The sequence below is a fragment of the Equus quagga genome, chromosome 22 (genome assembly GCF_021613505.1).
Source record: "Equus quagga isolate Etosha38 chromosome 22, UCLA_HA_Equagga_1.0, whole genome shotgun sequence".
NCBI lineage: Eukaryota > Metazoa > Chordata > Mammalia > Perissodactyla > Equidae > Equus > Equus quagga.
Genome location: NC_060288.1, coordinates 31,072,764 through 31,094,293, shown reverse-complemented (window position 1 = coordinate 31,094,293; position 21,530 = coordinate 31,072,764). Strand labels below are relative to the sequence as shown.

The 21,530-nt window shown below is 38.0% G+C and overlaps 1 protein-coding gene across 3 annotated transcripts in view; it reads left to right on the top strand.

The window, feature by feature from the left end:
* The first annotated feature begins 1,257 nt into the window (after positions 1 to 1,257).
* The window catches only part of WDR17 (WD repeat domain 17), a 100,984-nt gene continuing 80,711 nt past the window's right edge, over positions 1,258 to 21,530 (top strand). For all 3 annotated transcript variants that reach the window (XR_006886659.1, XM_046648634.1, XM_046648635.1), the window contains exon 1: positions 1,258 to 1,380. The gene's annotated coding sequence lies outside the window, so the exon portion shown is untranslated. The remainder of the gene's footprint in view (positions 1,381 to 21,530) is intronic.

The following is a 21,530-nucleotide window of genomic DNA, read 5'->3' as shown; positions in this document are numbered from 1 at the left end:
TTTTTAGTTGTTCAAATACTACTCTTAGTGAAAGTTTCTCTGAATACAGGGGAGGAAAAATTTCTCTCTCCCTCATCTGAAGTCATCTCATAGGACGTTTTGTAACCCAATTTTAGGACTGAACACTTTGAATTACATTTGGTTCTTGCCCTGGTAAATTATGTGCTAATTTATTTCTTCATTCATCCATGTATCAAACATTTATTCAAGGTCTGCTATTCATCAGGCACTTTGTTAGAATGTAGGGAACAGAGTTGTAAGAACTGATTCTAGCTTTTAACAACTTTGTTGTCTACGTGGAGAGGCAAGTTTTAAGCAAATTTGAATTTGCAAAATAGAATGTTAAGTGCTGTGGTAGGGAAGAGACTGCAGAGAATACTCTGGAAGAAAAGAGGAGAAAAGTCTATGGCACAGGAGGGTGGGAATTACGTCCCAGGAATTTCCCTGGTTGGGGTAGACCATTAATTTATTAACTATTTAGAGTCTGACATATAATTAAAGCTCAATAAATGTTATTAAATACACTTCATTCCAAGTAGATGAAGACGTTTTCTCCAGTGTGTTTGATAAAGGCCATGGGTAGTGAAGATATTTCAGAGATATGAAGAAGAAAATATGAATGACAGTACCAAACATTTCCATTCACCAGATTCCAGAAGGAAAATGTCAGTTTTGCATACTTCAAAGGTAGGTATGCCAATACATACAACTCCACTAATAGAGACAAATAATCGCATCCATAGTGGTCTCCCACAGAGCTACTTGAGCCCGATCAGACAATAACGAAGTGCGGGAGAGAGAGCATTCTGCACTCAAATTCCAGGCGATGGTTCGAGACTAGAGCAGCCTCGCCTCTGAAGGAGGCTCAACTCCCTCCTCCAGGCTCCTAAAGAAGGAGATGGGGTGATTTATTTATTGTATACTTCACCCGACCTGTGGAACGTGTTCGGAAGTGAGAACACTGGTGATTCACTGGTTTTCTCCACTTTTGGCATCACTGTAAACTCTCTGCTGAAGCCTCGCCCAATGCCAGGGAACCACGTTTGCCGCGCAGACTCCCCGTTGCCAGGTAACCACCTCTCTCGCATACGGTCCCCAGGAGTCGCGGGCCGCTTCCGCCTCTCCCCAGATGCTCCAATCAGCGGCCAGTGTGGCTGTCACGTGACCTTAGGGCGGGACCAGGAAAGCGGGACCGCGGTCCTGGGGGCGGAGCCCGCCTCCCCGCCCCTCCGAGCCCGCTGCCCGGCCGCCCAGCCTCGGGAGCCCGCGGCGCCCACGAGGGGAGGGCGGGGCGGCCGGGCAGCGCCGGCTGAGCTCGTGCCCGCGTCGCCCGCTTCAGCACAGTCCGCTGTCCGCCGCTGCCGTCGCCTACTCCTGCAGGTAAGGAGCCGGCGGGGCCGCGGGGTCAGAGACCCGGGCAGGCGCAGGCTGGAAGAGACTGATCTTAGAGCTGGCGTGGCGTCCTGTGAACGGGCCTCTGAAGGCCCCTGCGACGGTCGCAGATTGGTTTTCTGCGTCCTGCAGGGCTATGCAACACGATGATGCTAATGGGTGAATCCCCTGGCTTACAGACTCACACGCCTGATTATTACAAGGCACAGAAAGCAGCCAACATGCATATATCTGAACTACCACTGGAGTGTAAACTATAACCATTACGAGAGACGTTGTTTTATTTTTGTTTTTTGAGGTTATGTATGTGTAGAGTCCAGACTGTTATTCCCGTCACTGTGCCCGCCAGGCACTTTTGTATAGATGACCTATCCCTTTGAAGATGGTCTTAGTATTTAGCTTGTACCAAGAAAGCTTGGAGTAAAAAGGAAATGTGTTCCAGGAAAAAGACGATAGTGAATGTGAGAGGCATAGTATGTGCTAAGTAAATCATAAAAATACAGTCTTTCCTATTTCCTCCCCAAACAGAAAGCCAGACTTTTTTGCATGCAGATATTAAAAGGAGCAGAAATTTAAGCTGACTTTTTAATTATATTAATTAAAAGCAATGGATTTGAATGAAATTTAATGATAACTTTGATCACATATCAAAAATGTCACACTTGTTTTTGTAACTTCCATATATATATATATATATGCTTATTTATTTATGGGAGTCAAACAAGGGTTTAAAGAGAGATATTACACTTCTGAATCTTTCAGAAATACGCTTCGGAGAAACTCATTTCCCTACCAATTTTTATAACCAAAGTTGCAAGTGCTTATTGAACGTTTTAAGTAACCTTAAGTAAGAAAAAGATTTTCCTTTAGATTTTGTTTCTCTACAGAGTAAATTCTTTGGGGAATTCCTAAAATTCTCCTCAGGTATCCAGATCTAATTTCTTGCTCACAGATCTCCAAGGACAGTCTCATCAGCAGTGAGAGAAAATCTCCATGTGATTATCATAGAACACAGCGTGGGCTTGAGTATTATCTTATTACTGCCCTGCTTGAGGGGAGCTGATGCTGGGCTTGTGATGATTAAAACTATGGAAAAAGCACCCACTTACAACCTTTTGAGATTCTGCCTCACTGGCCTAAGTGTGCAAGAAAATGGCCATAGTTATGTCTTACCTGTGTGAAGGCAGAGATTTGAGGCAAGTGGTCTGACCATCTTTCCTATTCTATGATCTAAAACTAAATAGACTAATTAAGTGACTATAAAATATTATCAGTTAATTCAACACAATTTTGGGAAACATGCTTTAGTGGATTCTTCAGAGATCAATGTTACAAATGCAAGTTTTAGGTCATTGCACTAAGAGTTCCTGGCAAGTTTTCTAAATTGGAATAAACCAATGGCTTATTTCAAAGAGCATACATAGAAAGAAAAGTCATATTTCTTAAGTGAGCTCCACAAACTTATTCCATGTTAAAATAGCTAGTTGAATTTTGTTATTTATATTAATCTGATTTTCTCCTGGGTCAATATTAATAGGAATACTTAAAGAACTCTGGGTATCTCTGAAAAAAACATTAAATATATTTACTTGAAAGTTTTAAAATTCTTCATTCTTTTTTTTTAATAATTAAATATGGGAGTACTAAAAATTTTGGTTAGCCTTTAGTCATGTGATAGTTCCATATATTAGAAAGCCCCAATTAGTTTAGTTTAGAAAAAAATGTTTTTAAATTCCTCTGCTCCCAGTAGAGGCCCTGCTGGGGCTGGGGTGTTTTTGTTATTGTTTTCTGTAGACTCCACGTTGCAGTCCTTAGCCTGAAAATTAATGAGCCAGGGACAGTTTTGAAATTACTCAAAGAACAGTAGGAACAGTTTTATTTCTGTTTGTTTGTTTTGCCCCGATAGATACTAGAAGTCCAACGTCAATATTTAGGTTGTCACTATCAATAAAATATGTGCAAATTTTCCAGACTATGTAATTTTATCTTGCCTAAACTCTGAAATGAAGACTAAAATGAAATTCAAACAATTTTGAAGGATTCGCATTTCCTTCCTATATTCCAGAATTGATTTGAAATCTGATATATGCAAGAAAGGCAACAGTTTATCAGATTACTGAATAACCAGTTTACCCAGCCATTCATGGTGATGATGCATATACAAGCATTACTACTATTTTCTCCTACTTTCTGCAACTGCCAAATTATCTCGTTTTATATTTTGTGTATCTATTCCATTTAGCAGATTGAAATATTAAGATGAAGGCTGGTAGCTTCCAGTGCATCTTCAGGAACAGAGATTTCATTGGGAGTATTTTAATCCATAGAAATCGTATTAGGAGACTGGGAGGGATTTCCTGTTAACTCTGACTCCTTCATTTTTTTATCAGAACGTATATGATAAACATAGATGTTTATCAGAAACATATATTAAACTAAGAGGTGGTTGGCACTTTTCAGCATCTCAGACCATGCTTTGTTCTATGATAATCACATGGAGATTATTCTCTCACTGTTAATGAGACTATTCCTTGGAGATTTATGAGCAAGAAATTACATATGGATGCCTGAAGAAAATTTTAGAAATTCCCCAAAGAATTTACTCTGTAGAGACGCAAGACCCAAAGGAAAACCTTCTTCTCACTTGGGGTTACTTAAAATGTTCAAGACGGACTTGTAGCCTTGGTTATAAAAATTGTTAGGGAAATGTTATAAAATGATCAGTTTTGACCTGTGCCTTTGTACGTTGAAAGAGAAAAAAATCTATCATCATTGATTAGAAAATTCAGAAGTTCTCATGGTAAAACGGGCTGTCACACTAGGAGACAGAGTTTCAGATTGTTTTCACTTGATTTCATGACTAGACAAATACAACTGAAGAAAAATTCAAACATTTGAAATTGGGTAGACTTTGTAAAAAAAGGCATCCTGAAATTAAAGCCACAGGTTGCACTTGTCATCCAGATGTCACATTATCAACTACTTGAGTGAGATAATTTTTTTAAAATAATAATAAAAGTCTTACTTTTTATTTCTTTAAATGTACTTACAAGGTGTGATTTACTAGCCTAATTATCTCCTTAAACTCTGAAATTCTGCATTCTAACTTAGGAAATCTGTATATATCATACAAACAGTCATATAAACCTTCTACAGTAAGACCATACGGGAGATCATTCATCAGGGTTATTTGCTATTATAGGGATAATTGATAATTGTCATGTTCAGGAAAACTCTATCTAAAAATGTAAGAAATCATTTTCCATGCTTCAGTGAGGATGTTAATGACATTCAGTGCTTGGTTTATAGATTCAAATGCTCAGACATAAAGAACTCACAGAGAGGTGGCTGCTTAATTTTCGTTATGCTTAGATTCATTGTTTTCTTCCAAATTGTTGACACGTTAAGTTGTGAGCATGTACCAGTATCCCAGGAAGGCTCACTTGCAATTATGTGTAATAAGTTCAATTTCAAATCTCACATACAAAAAACTCAGTTTCAAATTGGAAAACCAAAAATAGTTCTCCTTACACAGAGCACTCATGTTTGATGTACTCTAGGAAAACCTTCACTTTCCAGTATAAGACAGCTCCACATGGAGTCTTGAAAATTGAATAGTTGGTTAATAAGAAATTGATAATATTTCATTGTTTCATTGTTTAAGATAAAACATTATGAATGATTCTTAATGAAAAGAGTTATGCAACATTTTATTTTTAAGGTAAATGTGGTAACAGTTTTGAAGGAGTCATTTCAGAATTTAAGCTAGAAGGGTCCTTCGAGACTAGTTAATCTGACAGCATTATTTTGTAGATGAGGTCACTAAACACATAAAGATTATGTTGCTCAAAGTTGGTTAGTGGGAAAGCTAGTCTGGAACCTTGGGCTCTGACACTCAACATTCTGCTGCTCCCTGTGAGGCGCAACTATGTCGCCAACATCATTTTCTCTTTCATCATATTTTTTCAAGTGACTGATTCAAAAGTTTAAGTAGTTAAGATTTAGATCACTTTTCTATTGTTAAAATAATTATTGTACATAATGAACAAAGTGCACGTGTTTGGTTTCATCACGTAGAAAGTTTACTTAAAATATTAATTAAAAAGTGTTTTCTCAATTTTTCCATTTTTTAATTTTCTCATTAATACAATTAAAATTTTGCTCCAAAGCCTTTTGTGATTTTCGGAGGATCCGATTATCTTAGACATTCATTATCCTAATGCACCCAAATGGTACCTAAGTGTCCATAGCCATCTCATCTACAATGGAGTGTTGAGAATACTAGAAATAAGTTTTTGTAAGTTACATCTGAAGCCTAGATTATGGTTATCGTTAGGTAACATTTTGAAGTTGCATATGTTTATTTCCAGACTTTCTTTGGTACCAGATGCCATCTAGAGCAGAGTTACTCAACGTGTACCTTAGACCAGCAGCAGTAGCATCTCCTGGGAGCTTGTTAGAAATGCAAATTCTCAGGCCATGCCCTTAACAAATCAGAATCTGTGTTTTAATAAGCCTCAAGTGGTCCTTATGCAGGGTAGAGTTTGAGAAGTACTGATATAAGGTACATTATGCCATTGGACATGGTCACCTTTTGAGCTGGTCATATTCATGTACAATTTCACTTTTGAAATTTTTCTTGGAACTACCATGAACTGCTAAATAAAGGAACTTATTTCTGAAAATATAATAGTGGATACGTTTCATAAACATCTACATTTCAGTGGCAGCTTTTTGGACATAATATCTCACTTTCATTATTAATTACATTCGTTCATCTTTAAGGGAATTTTTATGTTGGTTAAGGACATAATTTTTGACAGGTGGGCTATTAAGTAGGTTAGGCCCCTGTCTGATCCATGCATCACCTGCCTTAGCTGATATAACTCTTATCAAACTTTAGGAATTATTTCAGGTCTTCTATCAATATGTGGATGCATATATTAAAGAAATTTTCTGATTTAGTTACTTTATGTGGGCTATTTCTTTTTCATTGCAAAACTTTCAAACTTTAAATCCATTTGATTTCCTTTGCTGGTTTTTCTCATTTGACTTGCCAAAATAGTTTTTATCACTCTTTGCCCAGAACATGAAAATGCCAGTCTAAGTGACTGTTTCTGCCAAATGGGAATCCTGATTTTCACAGACAGATAAAGGCCCACCCTACTTTAAAAACTCATGTACAAAATCCAGCTCATAAAACAGATTAATTAGAAGGGGGGTAGGGGTCCTCAGGTTTACGGAGTGACTCATGGCATAGCTTCTCAGGTCTTCCTTCACAAGGAATGACCCTGTTTATAAAAATAAGGCTACACGTTTTTTCCATACCCTTTTGTAGAAATAAGGCTGTATCTTTTTATGTCAAATATTTACATATTTACTTTCAAACTGTGTCTCTCAGTGAATATTTACTTCTAACTTGATAGTGTATGGGTGACATTTGTGATTTCACACCTCTTCTAGTTTTCTTTGACTCACTCCCTCAGAATGGTCACACTGAAGGTATATGAATAACCCTGTTGTTCAAGAAAAGTGGATTACTTCTTCGATCACGTTAAAAATCATTTCCACGGTGCAGCTCAAGAGATTCTGGAATCCCACAAGCAAAAGGAGAAATCCAATTCCATAATTCAAATTCATATAGATTTCATATCGGTTGTTAAAATGTAGGAAAGTATAAAACTAAATATGTAGATGGATGATAGAATATGTGTGTAGATGGACAATGGAAAAACTGCACGTCTTCGAATCAGTGTCTTGGTCTTACATATAACTCCTGTGTTTTGCTGATCAAATTAAAATTCCTGCTGGTATAAATGATCATTTTGTGAGTCCAAATGGGAACTAACATAACGACCTTATTCTTTTCTATTTGCTACCTAATCCAGGATTTTAATGTAGGTTAATACTGTTCTTGTTGTGACCTATTTTATCATCTAAGCTTTTAAGAACATTGTGATTTGACATATGTTGGGAATGCTTAGCTAAAACGCCCTGCCAAGCGCCAGAAAGGTAAATTTAGGAATGATGGACATTTAAGAGATTAATCTCCATCAGTAGAAGATACCAGAGGGAGTTTTTCTGCTAAATTATCTTTACTATTGCTGAACTAACTAAGTAGTTCTTCAGCTTTACTGTGCGTGTACATCATCTGGGAGTGATGGTCAAAAGCAGGTTGCCAGACTCTACCCCAAGATTCTGATCCACTCGCTTTCGGGGTGATCTAGGAATCTGCATTTTCAGCAAGTTTCTCAGTTAATTCTGATGCTAGAGACTTGGGAACCACACTTTGAGATGCGCCGAGTTAGAGATCTTTAAAAGTGTAGTCATCCTCAAAAATCTCTGGCTCTCCATATCCCAATGAGGAGAGTGGTCATTTAGAATTATGGATCGGAGACAGAGGGAGAAGATCTCAAGGTAGTAGGCTAACGGCTGATTTAAAAATAAAAATCCTTCCGATTTTTTGCCATTTCCAAATGTTTTCTAATAAGCACATATTGATTATATAATTAAAAAATATCTTTTGCAGAGCTCTGAGCATTTAGCGTATTCAAATTTTAAACACTGATTTTCAGCAAGATGTTTTTAGGATTTTTTTAATTTGTTTTTTATTAACGCAGGCAACAGATTTTTATTGAAATATTTACAAGATTCCAAAGAATGAAAAGCTGAGTTCAACAAAATTACCTTGAATCTCTGGATCCTGATACGTCTCTGACCTTTGAATACATGTAGTTTTACAATTCTCATAATTCTTACAGTTCCTCAGACCTGCCAGGAATGCTTCCATCTCAGTTTTTCTTTTGCTTCTTCTTCTGCTTCGCCTGCTTTCCCACCGGAAAGCTTTATATTTTGCCTTCTCATCTCCTTCAAATCTTCGCTCAGTATCCCCTCAGTGTGGCCTCCCCGTACGATCTTTTAAAAAGTTGCCATGTCAACTCCGTCTCCAGCTCTCCTTATTCTCTTTCCCTGAATTATTTTTCTTCATACTGCAAATTATCTTGGAATATATATCATTTACTTGTTTGTTTTGTTCATTTTCTGATTCCTTCCCATGAGAGTATAAAAACTATGGAAAGGCAGGATTTTTATCTGTTTTGCAGACTTCTTTATCTTCAGTGCCTTCCTGGCACATAGTTGGAGCTCAATAAATATTTCTTGACTGACTGAATGAATGGAGAAGTGAGTATGAACATTTTAGAAAATATAAGTAAGTTAAAGGAATAATACATTTCCAACTATTATATAGCCAACTCAGGGGCTGGCCCAGTGGCGCAGTGGTTAGGTTGGCACGTTCTGCTTCTCGGCGGCTGGGGTTTGCAGTTCGCGGTTCGGATCCCGGGTGTGGACATGGCACCGCTTGGCACGCCATGCTGTGGTAGGAGTCCCACGTATAAAGTAGAGGAAGATGGGCATGGATGTTAGCTCAGGGCCAGTCCTCCTCAGCGAAAAGAGGAGGACTGGCAGTAGTTAGCTTAGGGCTAATCTCCCTCAAAAAAATAAATAAATAAATAAATAGCCAACTCATTACCTTGTGATGTGAATTCTTTTAGTTTTTAGTGTGTGTTTGTGTGTGTATATGTATGTATATATCTATAAATTTTTAAATACAGAAACATAACTGTTTATAGATACCTTTTACGTTAACTCCAGAGACTTTTTCAAATCATTGATATAATCACTCCGCATATTAAGTAAGATGTTTTATATACATTTATATGTTTTTATCCAATTTTTTTCTTTTAACCTTGTGTATTGTATATTTTAACAGAAAAATTTATTTCATGATGATTATTTTTGAATTATAAAATTACTTTGAGTCAATTTCTCACCGAATATCAAGAAACAAATTATGCTATTGGTTACCTTTGTAAAATAAGAAGTTTAGTCTACCTTTGTTTTCTTCTCTTCTTTTCCTAAATCTCAGTATCTGGGATAACAAGCTGAGGCTTTTAGATTTTTATAACTTTTCTATTATTTGTCTCTTCTTTAAATAATTAGTCTTGAAATTTGCATTTTATAACCATATAACTTAGATATTCAGTCTTATTTGCTTAATATATTTTTTAAATTACATGAAGTTCCATATTTGAGTTGTTTGTTTTGATTCGTTTTTCAAAAGCCTGTGATTTTAGTTTAAGTAATTTTTAAAGGAAGATCGCATTGGTAAATTCCCTTCTAAATCCTTGCATTTACAACAAGTCTTTCTTTGGCTCGTTTCCCCTTTACACACAAGTGATATTTTGGCTGTTTGTTGAATAGTGAGATCACAATAGTCAGTTTAATATAGCTCTTGGACCACCGATTTCTGGAATTTAACTCAGTCGTGAGATGTCATGCCAATCGGACTTTTCCTCACTTATATATAACATTAAAAAAAAGGACTCTACTTAGATGCTCATAGGATTATAAAAAATAAATTAACCCCTAAATTTGCCGTGGTATATCTAGGTATGGATCTTTTCTTAGAACGTATTTTGCTTGAAATAAGAAGTGTACTTTCAAAGTCGCCTAATCTGAGTGTTTTCTCAATCCTAGAAATGTGTTTTTGGCTACATCTTGGATTGAGGCATTTATTTCTGTTATTCTACTTGTGTTTTGGTTTTCTCTAAAAATGTTTATAATATGTAGTTTGGGTTTTTATCCCCTGTACACCATATATTTCCATTTCTTTCTTTTTTTAAAAAAAATCTCTTTCTTTTCCCACAATGTTTTTGAGTTTTTTACTTGTCCTCTGGATCACTGAAGTGATTTTTTTTTTGCACTTTCAATTCTGCCCTTTCTTCCTCTTTGATGTGGGTCTTTACTCTGCTGTTGCCTTGTATCTTCTCCATGATCATCATCTTAACCATCTGGTCCTGCAGCGTTTCGTCGTAGTTGGTAGCATCCTCATTCTTATTCTTGAATGAGAGGATGCTTGTACAGGCTGCTGATCACCAAAAGACAGAATGTGCAGATTGCTGCGGGCCCCAGACTCTGTCTTCTTGATACTGGATCAATTTTATTGCTATGCAAGATTTCCATCAGTGTTGACATAAGAAGGAGATTTGATATCGATCAATAGTGATAAAATTGTTTGATCAATATCAAATCTCCTTCTTATGTCAACATTGATGGAAATCTTATGTCAACCTCCTAACCTGATTGCCATTGTCTAGCAGGCTTTTTATTTATCTAGTATAGTTCTGTTGCCTGAGGTGGAATTTTCTCCTCTCCACATTGACTAAACAGATGGAGAAAATGCATGAAAAAATACAAACTCCTTTTTGCTTTTTGCCTCTACTTGTAATAGATTGCTAAAGAGTCACATTTCCTAGAGTACAGTATTATTATCTTATCTCCCATTTTTCTCTCAATTCTTTTTCTAAGGTCTGTAGTCCCTGACTCGATATAGGTAGAGGCCGTGGGCTGAGGGAAGAAGGATGGAGAAGAAGTGCATGAAGGGAAGGGAAAGAGACAGCACTCTGGCTCCCATGGCATAGCGGAGTTTTTCTGCTTGACATAGATCTTGTTTTTCTAAACTGGGGACAGCTAGTGAGGCAGTGACAATGTAAACTTATACGTACGTCTTGGGAGAAAGGCTTTCTAGATTCCTAGCAGTGTTGTGGGCAACCCACCTATGATGCTCTTAGTGCCTTTTACATAGTACCTGTGACAACAGTTAAAGTACCTTTGAATATAGTGGGAATTCCTCACAGGACTGATATGGAGACTTGTTTTGAGTGCTTCTGGGAGGTTTTTGGTATGTGTTTTTCCTGTGATTTTTTTTCTTTTTTTTAGTGAGGAAGATTGACCCTGAGCTAACATCTGTTGCCAGTCTTCCTCTAATTCTTTGTATATTGGACTCTGCCACAGCATGGCTTGATGAGCAGTGTGTAGGTCCGCACCTGGGATCTGAACCTGCAAACTCTGGGCTGCCAAAGCAGAGTACGTGAACTTAACCACTACACCACTGTGCCTACCCCCTCATGATCTTTTAATAGCCAATTAGAATTCCTTCACTTGCAGTAACAGAAAATACGACTTATATTGCCGGTTCATATATAGCTAAAAAAACTTGATAGAGTTGCACTCATAGCTAACTTCAGTGCTCCATCAGCATCATCGCGACTCAGCCCCTCTCTACTGTGCTGCCATTTTTCAAGCTCTAGGTAGTAGCCCCCAGCAATTCTGGATATCATCTCATGGTAGCGGGATGGTTATATTAGCTCTGATTTCAGACTGTCTATGGCTCCAGTTGACAGAAGACAGAGCCTCTTTTTCTAGAAGTTCTCATAAGTGTCCTAAGTTTCATGATTAGACACATTTAAGCTATGTTCCCATCATTAAGCCATCGAAATGGCCGGGGAAATGATAGCATCAGTCTGAATCACCTGCTCTAGTTCAGGGACTGGTTTCCCACCTACACCTGGACTGAGGCAGAGGAGGAAGATCACCAAGAACAAACATAGAGCTGTTTCTCACAGCGGGGAGTGGAGATGAGGAGGAGGCCGACAGCCAGTGTTCACTCCTGTGTCTAGTAGAAAGTTGTAAGAGACTGTCAGGAGCGGCTAGAAATGGAACCCAGAGCACCTCTCATGCATGTACAGCACAGGTGACTGCGGGCAGATTAACCTACGAACAGGGTAGGGCTTTGAACCCTGAAACCTAGCGGAACAAAACTCCTCAACTGGAATCTGAAAATTTAATGTTTTAATTAAAATTATATTTAACTATTTATCTCTCTAGTTCTGCTTATATTTTAATCTCTGTCATGGGCTTTTAATATGTAAGTAATGAAATGTAAATGAATTAAGAAATGCATTGGTATTGGAAAAATAAAACCCAATAATTAATTGTTAGTAATGTAAATATTCTCTGTGTCTTAACCCTTTTAAAAGTTTGTAAGTATAGTCTTTACTAAAACGTCGATGTGCGCACACACACTTCAACTGAATAACTTATATTTTGATTATCTCTATCATCAGAAGGTCCATATTGAGTCCAATTAAGGAAACATCAGTTATTCATTATACCCAGTCATCAGTAGTTAGTTATCATAGACAGATTAGTGGTCATTTACTGAATTAGAAAAAACAAGTAGGAATATATTTTGTGAGGGACATCAGAAGTTTTGTTGGAATAAGTTAAATTCGAGATTCTATTTAATAAACAAACAGGGATGTTAAAACAGGAACTTATGTGCCCAGAACTTATTTATCTTATAACTGGAAGTTTGTGATTTCGACCACCTTCACCCATTTCCCCCACCCTCACCCCACTTCTGGCAGCCCCAATCTGATCTCCATTTTTATGAGTTTGGTTTTTCTTTGGATTCCACATATAATTGAGATCATACAGTATTTGTCTTTGTCTGTCTGACTGATTTCACTTAGCATAATCCCCTCAAGTGTATTTGAAAGTTGCTAAGAGATTAGATCTTAAGAGTTGTCATCATGAGGAGAAAAAGTTGGAGCCATGTGAGGTGATGCATGTTAAATCTTATTGTAATCATTTTGCAATATATACATATAGCAAATCATTATGTTGTATATCTTAAATTTAGACAATGTTAGATGTCAATTATATCTCAATGAGACTGGAATAAAAACAGGAAATTAGATATATGAGATCTCCTTGGAGATATAGATTTGGGAATAATCAGCATTTATACGGTATTTAAAGTCATAAGACAGGATGAGACCACTAAGAGGACAATTAAGAAGAGATCCAAAGACTGATCTCTGGAGCATTCTAAAGTTTACAGTTCAGGGAGATTATGAGGAATCAAAACAAAAAACCAAAAACAAAACAGGGAGTAGACACTGAAGAAGACGGAGAGCCCAAGGAGAGCGCTTTCCCGAAGGCAAGTGAGAAAGTGCGTCAAGAGGATGGAGCCAACTCTGGTCCACAGGGGCTGTGGCTGCTGCCAGGACATCAAGTGAAGTGAGGACTGATAATTGACCATCGGAGCTTTTATAGATTTGCTAATAACAACCTGCTTCTTCAACCCAAAATACAGGGTGAATATTTCAGTCTTAATCTTACCGTGTCAGTCTGAAATATTTGACCTGTGTGAAAATGTTCTCCTTTGACATGAAGCATATTCCTTCCCCAATATTTTTCTTTCTTGCATCTCTTCTATCGGTCATCTTCCCAGCCCCTTTCTCCTCGCCTCTGCTCTCCTTGTCTTTTAAACATTGGTGTTGCCCCAAATTATATCTGAAATATTTATCTCTGGCTGGTCTTCGTCTTTTGGTTCCTGACTACTGTTTCTCAATGACTTCGAGGCATCTCCACCTGGATATCCTCCCCACACTCTGTGGTCAATGTGTCATAGCAGAGCTTTCCCCTGGACCTGTCCGGCTGCAGGGGCCCTCTTGTGGTGAATGGTGTCGTGTCACACAGTCAGGCAACTGAGAAACCCAGAAGTCTTGCTGGAGTCCTCCGCCTCCCTTGCTTCCTACTAGGTTATTAGTTCAAGCTGCCATCATTTCTCATCTACTTCTTTATGTTTTGCCTTCTGTCCCCCACAAGCGTTCTCCTAAGAGTGCCGGGATATTTGTAAATCAGAATATCTGATATTATTATTACCATGCTTAAATTGTTTCAAAGACTCCCCATCACGTATGAAATTAAATCGACAATGCTCATCATGATCTACCTGATTTTCCATCATTTTATCTGTGTCTGTTTGCCCAGCAGAGAAGTCACTATTTGTCACCATTTCTTCTTATCTACCCTTATACTTTAACATAGAAAAATAACTTTTGCCTTAAAGTTCAAACCCCACCTTTTTTTTTTTTTACAGCCTTCTTAACTCCCTAGAGCAGATCTGGGCGCATTTATCTTTCTACTCTGCTAAGCCCTTGTTCATTATTATAGCAGCTATTGCAAATTGTTTCATAAATGCATTTGTGTCTTCAAAAAGGAAGTCAAATGCAAATAACAGAAAACCACAAACTAAGACAGACACCGTTTTTAAAAATATAACAAATGACTGAAGATAGTGCATCAGTAATGTTAGAATTGCAACTTTTCGGCAGTTTTCTTGGCCTTTACTTCATGGATACAATGTAGTTGCTAGAGCAACAGCATCACATCAATGTCCAAGTCAGAAGAAGCAGGGGGAGAATGACAACAGAGATTTCTACTTGCATCTCATCAGTTAAAACTGAGTCAGATGCCCACACTTAGTCCAATAGTCCAAGGAGGATGAAATTACTACGACTGGTTTAGACCAATCATTCATCTCCTAGGAACAGGAAAAAAATCCTGTCTTCCCCGAGATCAATGTACTTCCGCCTGTACCAGAATAATTTGGGGTTGTGTTGGCAGGCAAGGAGATAGGTGGGAATGTTGTTGGTTAGACAACAGATAGGTCTGCACTATGTCTAGCTCTCCCATTCTGGTAAGCCTTTTTTTTTGGTGAGGAAGATTGGCCCTGAGCTAATATCTGTTGCTAATCTTCCTCTTTTTTGCTTGAGGAAGACTATCCCTGAGCTAACATCTGTGCTAATCTTCCTCTATTTTATATGGGATGCTGCCACAGCATGACTTGATGAGTGGTGCGTAGGTCTGTGCCCGGGATCCAAACCCCTGAACTCCGCGCTGCTGAAGCGGAGGGCATGAGCTTAACCACTGTGCCACTGGGCCAGCCCCCCATTGCTGTTAGCTTTTTGAAGCAGGTGTTTATTTGGTTTGTTTCTCATTCATCTTTGTATCTTTAGTAACTAGGATTCGTATCTAGACATGATATATACTCACTAAATATTTGCCGAAGAATGAAATAAAATGATACAGCAGATATAATGGATAGATATATTTTTTCACTAAATAATATGTGATATTGATGAGGTAGATGCATAGCCAAATAATATATTTGGTAAAGCAAAATACTTGGCACCAGCTCTGCTTATTGTATTATTGTGGACAGTAATGACTGAATTCTAGTAATCGTGTATGCCCCTGGTGATGAAAGCAGGATAGCTAATTATATTTAAGGACAAGGAATTAAGAACGTTTTAACTAATTGACATCATTGACTACTTGACTAATTCTGCTTTCTAAAATATAACTTCAAATTACACAATCTAAGAGGCTACCTGAGGTTTGGCTGCAAATAACAGAGAAATGCAAAATAGTGGCTCAAAGAAAAGAGAAGCTTATTTCTCTCTCACATTAAAAAGGCTGTGAGTAGGAAGTCCAAGAAGTTTTCGGGATCTAGGCTTCTTCTGGCTCACCATTCTGCCATTCCTTGGGTGTGCCCTCATCCTTATGATCCAGGAAACCTATGAGGGCCTCAGACTTCATCTCCTAGTTCCAGGTGAGCGTTAAGGGGTGAGCTGAAAAATAGTACACCCTTACTCTTGATGTAAATAATAAATCCTACTGCTTTTTATTGTGAAAAATTTATGCAAATAGAGTGTTCAGTAATACGCTTTCTTCTATTTCTAAAATTATTTTCTCTAATGGTGGATTTGTCTGCATTTTACAAAATGTTTTTCAGAGGACATTTCAAATTCATTTACTCCAGGTCTTATGAAATAGCAAAGGCAAAAATGACTTTTATACACAGAAGTATACCCTTATCTAAAAATACAGATATTTGAATAGTTCATTATCCTCTTTCTGCTGTGTCCACTTCATAAAAAAATTCACTTGCATTAGAAAGTAAAATGTTTTTCTTTGAATTTTGAAAGGGACTGCATTTTTATATCTTAGAAATACAGTATATTTAAGAAACTAATCAAAATAGATTTTCTTAGGAAATCAAATTATTAAATAGCCGTTAACTTGGAGCTCGATTATATAGCCTAAAAAACTAAAAATAATCTTTTTATGATGCAACATAACATGTGCTGGACATTTTAGACTTATTAAATTACCTTATTGCAGTCATTTTTTATTTTTAGCCTAGGTCAATTTGGAGATTCTAGTTAGGGATTTTGATTAAATTTTCAGGAGATGAGGATTCAGTCATGCATTAAAAAGAAGTTACTGGCTCTGATGACCATGATACATAACAAAGAGACCTACCATCCAGAGGCAATTCTTCTCTTAGATTTTTTTTAAACATAAACAGAATGTTATCAGCACTCACTACCACCACCAAGGATAACCACCGTCGTGACTTCTGGCAGGATAGATTAATGTTGTCTGTTTTTGTGCTTTCTATAGATGGAATAATGTGATAATGCTTTGTCTTTCTGTCTGACTTCTGTCAGTCTACATCATTGTGAGATTTGTCTATATGGTTGCATGTGGTTGTTATCCATGCATTCTCATTCTTATAAACCATTCTATTATATGAATATACCACAATTATTTATCCATTCCACTGTAAATGTATATTTGAGCAGATCTCACTTTGGTGCTTTTATAAATAGAGGTGCTATGAACATTATAATGCGTTTCTTTTGGTGAACATAAATGCCCATAATACCCATTGCTGTTGGCTGTACGCTTAGGAGTGAAATGCTGGGTCGTAGAGTCTGTGTTTGTTCAGCTTTAGAGGATCCTGCCAACGAGTCATCCAGTTTGCTTGTTTCAATTTACATTCCCACGAGCAGTGTATGAGAGTTTCAATCACTCCTCATCCTTGCCAACCTGTGGTGTTTTGCATTTTAGCCCTTCTGTTAGAAATTTACCAGTATCTCTTTGCAGTTTTAATTTGCAGAAATATTGAACAACTTTTCATATGTTTATTGGTTATTTAGTTGGCCTTTTTTTGTGTGTGATGGTGGAGTTCTGTTGTCTGAAGTCCTTTATCTGTTTTTCTGTTGGCTTGACAGTTTTGTGTGTGTGTGTTTGTAGAAGACTAGTCCTTTGTTGAACATGTGTATTGTAAATATTTTCTCCCACTCTGTGGCTTGCTTTCCACTCTTTTAATGATGTCTTGATGAACATAGGTTTGTTTATATACTTTAACATAGTCCAGTAGGTCAATGTTTTTCTTTTGTGGTTGGCATTTTTGTGTGTCTGTTTTAGTAAATCTCTTCCTACTCCAAAGACAAGATATTCTCATTAGTATTCCTTTAAAGCTTTAATATTTTACCTTACATATTTAGATTTCCAATCTCTGGTATTGGTGCTTTTTTTGTCTTGTATAAGATTGGAGTCAAGATTCTTATATATTTTTCCATAAAGTATTCAGTTGACCCACATGTAATTATTGAAGGTCTGTTCTTTCCTCAATGTACAGCGTTATCACCTTCATCGTAAATAAGTTAACAGTAAATTGGGGAGATCTATTCTAGATTTATGTTCTGTCCGTTAGTCAGTTTGTGTGTCCTCGCATCCGTACCACACCGTCTGAATTATCATAGCTTTATAATAGGTATTGATAGCTAGCAGTGTAAACCTTCAGCTTTGCTCATCTTCTATTTATTCTATCAGATATTCAGGTTTGTTGCTTAAAGTCTCTCATTATGATTATGGATTTATATATTTCTCCTTTAATTCTGCCATTCTTGCTTTTTGAAAGTTATGTCGTTTGGGTGCAAACAGTTTTAGGGATGTCATAATCATTCAGTTGGATTTACCCCTCTATCCTTCATTTCAATTATCTTTGACTATATTGGGACCGTTTTTAAGATTTTTTTTCATTGTCTGTGGCTGCCAGCATCCTACTGTGATGTGCCTTGATAAGATTTTATTTTAACTTATCCTGCTTAGAATTTGATCAGATTTAGGAACTTGACTTTTTAAAATCAATTTTGGAAATTTCTCACCATTTATCTTTTTGCATGTTTGTTTTCCCATTACATTGCATCTGTGTTTCACTTTTCAGCATATCCTATTTATTTCTTATGCTCTGTTCTGTTTATTTCACTCTTCTCTGTCTCTGTGCATTAGTTTTGGTATATATTATTTGTTTATACTCCGCTGCACTAATACTGATGTCTGCTATATCCAATCTACTGATAAACTCATTTATTGAGATCTAAATTTCAGATATTATGTTTTTCCGTTTTAGAGTATTCATTTTATTTTTACTTTTTATGTATTTTGATTCTTTGGTAAAAATGCTTCATTTTTCAACTATTTTGTTTGTAACTACACGTTAAAAATATCATGTGACCTAGGCCGAAGGGCAGCCTGCTTTGTCACTTTGTTACTAGTGATCAGAATCGCTAATGAGGAGAGAGTGTTGTCAGCTGTATTGATTTGTTGTTGTCCAAAGGTGAGCTTTCAAGTTGGTCTCTGGATGTAGCTTTTTAATACTTTGGAAGGTCTGCTCGGAGCATGAAATGCTGAGATGGGAGCTGTCTGTCTACACAGACCTCTTCAGGCTTTTAGAAATGTGCTTGTGAAGATCTGCTCAGGCACACATTCCCTGTGGAATAGTAGGAGTTAAGACGTTAGAGGATCTATTATGGATGTGGCATTGACAGGCAGCCACTGTGGATGCTCGCGGCAAACGCATCAAATTCCCTGTTCGTACTCCTTTGGACCCCCAAACACGTATCCTTCATCTCTTCCATCTCTACCGCCTTCAGCTCGTTTAGGTAGACTTCAGTTTTTACTCATTTCCTATTGTGAGATTATTTATTCTTTGTGTCCACCTTCCTCATCTCCTTGTCCCTGACATTACTTCTGAAAATGCTTGTGGATTCAAGAAATATTAGTGCTATATCTCAGAGAGACACTTAAGTTAATGTATTCCGAAATGTGACGGCTGGGGGTGGTGAGAGGGGCGGGAAGCTCCAAGGGGAAGATAGAAAATATAATCCAGTTATACAATATCCATATGTGGACAAGTTTATTTGGGGCTTTTTCCCCTTAGTTTTGTTAGTATTAGAAAGCACTGCTGTGGATTTTTAGTGTATAATTTCTTTTTATTTAGATTATATACCTGACAGCAGAAATGTGCAATGTAGTGTTTTGTAGCAGCAAAATTTGCTCATTAGCATAATTAGCATCAAAGAAACATTGTAAGCTTCCTAGAAAGCCCCCTCATGGCTCCTTCCTGTTACTACTTCCTTGTCTCCGAAGAAAACTCTCTCATAATAACTTCTAATAGCATAGATTAATTTTGCTTGTTTTTAAACTTTTTCTAAGTGGAACCATATGCATCTTTTTATGTTTGGTTTTCAATCATTACATTCTAGGGTTCCTCCGTTTGTGTATAGTTCATTTTAATTATTGTATGATATCCCAGTGTATGATCATACTACAGTTTTTATCTCCCAGATTGGGGGAGTCTGGTTCTTAGGGGAGATTTATGTGTCTCCGCCTCCCTACTTTGTACCTGTGGTGGGTGTTGAGTAGCAGAGAATTTTTTTGCACGTCCTTAAACAGCAGGACATCGTGCTTTATTTTGGTGTGGGATGGGAGCCCAAGATGTCTTCCTGCCCACCGCCCAGGGGTGGGCAGCTTTTGCTTCTTCCCTTCTCTCAGAAGTAGTGCATCTTTGCCTAGTTCCTGGGGTCAGGAAGGAGGGTTTTCCTTCCCTCCCTTGAGGCAGAGGAAGTTTGTTTTATTCCTTCCCCATTGCCCCTGGAGTGAGGGTGTTTGTTTCCTCTCTCCTAGTAGGGGAAGGATTTCGCTTCATATGAGAGAAGGACTCAGGGAAGTATACAGCATTTCACATATGTCAACTGTCAGGGGCCAGTTGCTTCCTACCTGTCTGAGCCACTAAGGGGGCCTACCTCTGATTGCCCACAGTCTTTCTCCTACGCACCCAACTAAGGCCTGTGGAGAAGATCTTCCAGGTGAGGGCAATCTGAGCTTGCCTCTGAGACCTCCAGTTATACTACACTGATGCTCCAGCTCACATTGGCCTATAGGAATTAATTGCAATTTCATCTGATTTTTCTCTTACCCACTTTTGTGGCAGTCACCTCTTTCTCCCACACCCTGTCTAAGGTAAAACCGTTAGTATGTCCCGTCTCTTTACAGGGGCTCGTTACTCTTTGGAATCCCCTTGATTGCTACTTTTGATTTGGAAAGTATTAGGGTGGGGAAGGCCACAGTAATCCAATCATTGGATGAATTTATTTGATCATTGGATGAATTTATTTGACGCTGAGTCTCAGTCTTTGTAAGGGATGGTCTATTTCTATTTCATCCTTCTTGTTCTTTTTTTTTTTTTTTTTGAGGAAGATTAGCCCTGAGCTAACATCTGCTTCCAATCCTCCTCTTTTTGCTGAGGAAGGCTGGCCCTGAGCTAACATCCGTGCCCATCTTCCTCCACTTTATATGTGGGACACCTGCCACAGCATGGCTTGACAAGCGGTGTCATGTCCACACTCAGTATCCGAACCTGCGAACCCCGGGCCACAGAAGCGGAACGTGCACGCTTACCCACTGTGCCACCGGGTGGACCTCTCACCCTTCTTCTTAAGGTGTGGACCCAGATGGTTCTCACTGAAAGGACACCATTTATTAGATTACTTTTTTCCTCGGCAGCATCTGAACTCCAATTTTTTTCCCTCCAGCCCTGTGAGATGACCAGAAGCTCTCCATGGTCTCTCGGTATTTCAGCCACTACTTTTATATAAGCAAATCCTGTTTGGGAAAAGTTGCACCCCTCCCCCACCCCACACCAAAGAGCAAGTGTCTGGCTTGACTCTGGACTTCTCTTGAGGCTTCCCTTCTTAGTCTGAGGTTGTACATATTTCTGTTCAGCTTTTCTAGTTGTCCTCAGTGGGAGAATTGGAGACATATACTTGGCTGCCATTGCTGGAAGCCAAGGTCTTATAAGTAACAATCTTTTAAAAATTCAGAATCATTCTGCCTATTCAGAGCACACTGAGGAAACTGTCTATCTATGCTCGAACTCAGACTTCCTTCTGACATTTTTATGCAAGGTTTTAATCTAGTGAGGACAGACAGCTCCCCAAAACTGTAGTGATATAATGCTTTTGACACTGCCTTTCACTAATCTTGACTCCTCTTATTCATAGTAAGATTAGGAGACAGGTGAGCCCAGATCTGTTTCAGCTTGTGCATCACCTTCAGCATGAGGGACATTTACGCTCCTGAGTCTCTCTCACAGCCCCTCTCCTCTCCCCTAGCCCACCCAATCATGATTCTAGACAGGACACAAACAGGCATATAAAGGAGAATGATTTTGAGCAATGCCGTGTATTTTATAGTTGATTCTACCCTGTGTGATTGAACAAGCAGTGGCCTGTTCTTATTTCACATGTTCA